Below are 2,656 nucleotides of genomic sequence, written 5' to 3'. Positions count from 1 at the left end.
AATAACAAGTGTCACTGTAATGGGACGAACACTCGATAAACAAAATAGTTCAGTTTGGAAATGCTAAGTTAAATGGGTATTTCATGGTAAGCGTAGTTACCAAACTCTCAAGCGTATGGATAAAATAAGTTAAACTACCTAGACCCAGTCTACTATCATATTATCAAATCTCGGTCTTCTTACATCTATTATCATTCCTTCGTAACTGCTCTAAATATGTATTCACCTGACCTCCGTATAGAATGTAAATCGTTATTTCTTGTCTAATTTTAATGAAAATGAAAGTTTGATTAATAAAAGAAATGATATGTGAATCTGGTTTTCAATATAAAGGTGTAGTTTCATTTTATCTTACATTTCAATATACTTGGTAATAAAATAGATATAATTTTTTTATAAAAATGCAAAATTTACTTATAACTTAAAAGTTCTTTATTTTGCTAATTCTATGATTTTAGCAGCATTTTTTCACTTTATTTTATATTTTTGCTAATTTATTTTTCACTTTATTGATACTTTTGCTAATTTTATTTTTCACTTTATTGACAGGGACAGCCTGATGAGTTATTTACTGTTTGAAGTTTATGATTTTGAAAGGTTTTTGAAATTAGAGAAAGTATATTATTAAATTTCTTACATTTTGATGCTCGATATTTTATTTTCACACTTATTTGTCATTTTAATTTAAATCACTTTTTAAGCTTTGTAATTATCATATTTTTTATCTATATAATTTTAATCATATTTTTTATCTATATAATTTTAATCTAACACTCTTTAGAAAAATTAATCTAAACAAATAAGTGAAGTGTTCACCAAAAGCCTCTGACACCTCAAATAGTGTACACAAATCTAAAAGAATTTTTCAACATAATATTAAGTATGCAGATTCTTTCAACATAATATTAAGTATGAAAATCTGCATGATAAAAATTTTACATTTTGCTAATTACCCATCTCTTCTGCCTGCACCTATCTATACTACCTTGTAGCTTTGTTTGAAATATAATTGTGCTTCCCATTTATTTCGCATGTGAATCTGTTTTACAACGATTTGATATGGCACATCTCCTTTGTTAAGGTGTCTCGTCTTTATTGCAGAGATGAATCTATCTCTGTCATTACAATATGGAGGACTTCTTCTTTTTTGAAGGAATTGGATTCACAACTCTGCAATTGGTTCTAATTTCTCCTTTCTTGCCCGTTAATACTCCGATGCTTCCCATTTTTATCATGGCACCAGCGAAGCTCTTATTGAATGTAGTTCCGTCAGAGGCCAAGCTGGTTACGATGCCCTTTGTTGATCCGGCGGAGGTAAGCTCCTGATCAATTTGAAGAATTCCATGATTTAATTGCAGTTGTTGGTAGTAGCTGTTGTCAAAAGCAAACGATGTGTTTTGATCCAGGAAGACGGTGGGGTCATCTGTTGACGACGACGTCGGAGATGGGCAAATATTCTTCAAACTCGCCACTAAGGTTGCATCCATGGAAGGATCCGCGGTGCCGCTTCCTTGGAAATTGTAGAGTCTGTCGCTGAAAAAACTGCAGTGCGCCACCCCAACTGTATGCGCGCCTGAAATTAAACCCAAAACAGAGAGTCCCTTCACTCACTCCAGTGTTTTTTTAAGTAAACTAAAGGGTCAGATTATGTTTAAATGTGTTGTATAATTAGCAATACGTACCCAACAGAATGACCATATCTTGGAGTGTCAGACCCTTCTTTGCAAATGCAGCAGCTGCCTAAGAAACTTGGAAGCTAGGAGCGGGTAAATTTACATTGTTTATTGAAGATATTCTGCCATCTCTTCTACCCGTAGGGAGATTGTACTGTTGCCCTCCTGCCTGTCAATCAAGTTAAAAAGCTGAGTATTCTTCAAAACTAGTTGCAGAAAGATAGAAACCAAGTGCAATTTACAGCCAGCCACAATTTAATGTTCTATAACCTACCAGGGATACTGCATCTCTGGTAGCAAGTGCAACTATATCGGCACAAGACACAACGCCAGGGCATGCACTTTCGAGCAGGGCTTTTGCTTCATCGATTATTTCAAATCCTCTCACAGTTAGGTTGGGGCCTGCTTCTTTCTCTGATACGTTATTGCCCACGCTATCAATCAGAATTGATCCATCGCAGCCCTTCAACAACATTTATATTTATTAATTCCACGCCATTCAATTTATATTTATAAACCTTGTATATAAATGAGACTATAATTTCCAGAGAACTGCAAGCTTACCTTTACGAAACAGTCATGAAAATGCATGCGCAGGAGGGCAGCAGGAAGGGATTGGTCGATAGCATAATGACTTGTAATTACTCCACGCACGATCGATTCTGCTTGCGAACACTTGGCGTTGTAGAATCCGACCGACAGGCTGTTTTGCGCCAATGTAGGTCGTAGAAACACCAGAAGCAGAAGATAATTCACGATTCTGAGTGCCATTATAATCAAATCCTTCGAGCCCATTGCAGCGCAGAAGAAGAATATCTCCTCTATTTCTCAGCAAAAACCCAACAGTGCGAATGGTGAGCACTCTCGTTATTATAACAACTGGTCTATAAACCAGAGAGAATATGACACCCGAATAGAGAGAGAGCTGTTCTGGATACTCTCGGCGCAAGCGAATTTATAACAAGTCTACCATTGCCGTGTGG

The 2,656-nt window shown here is 36.0% G+C and overlaps 1 pseudogene; it reads right to left on the bottom strand.

Moving 5' to 3' along the window:
- Window positions 1–1,121: 1,121 nt before the first annotated feature.
- On the bottom strand, window positions 1,122–2,444 carry LOC149252782 (peroxidase 57-like; annotated as a pseudogene).
- Between the last annotated feature and the right edge of the window lie 212 nt (window positions 2,445–2,656).

The sequence above is a fragment of the Pinus tabuliformis genome, chromosome 7 (assembly GCF_031772625.1).
Source record: "Pinus tabuliformis cultivar Carrire ecotype Pingquan chromosome 7, CPIR1, whole genome shotgun sequence".
Classification (NCBI taxonomy): Eukaryota; Viridiplantae; Streptophyta; class Pinopsida; order Pinales; family Pinaceae; genus Pinus; species Pinus tabuliformis.
Note: the sequence above shows the minus strand (reverse complement) of the source record. Positions and strands in the feature narration are given on the sequence as shown.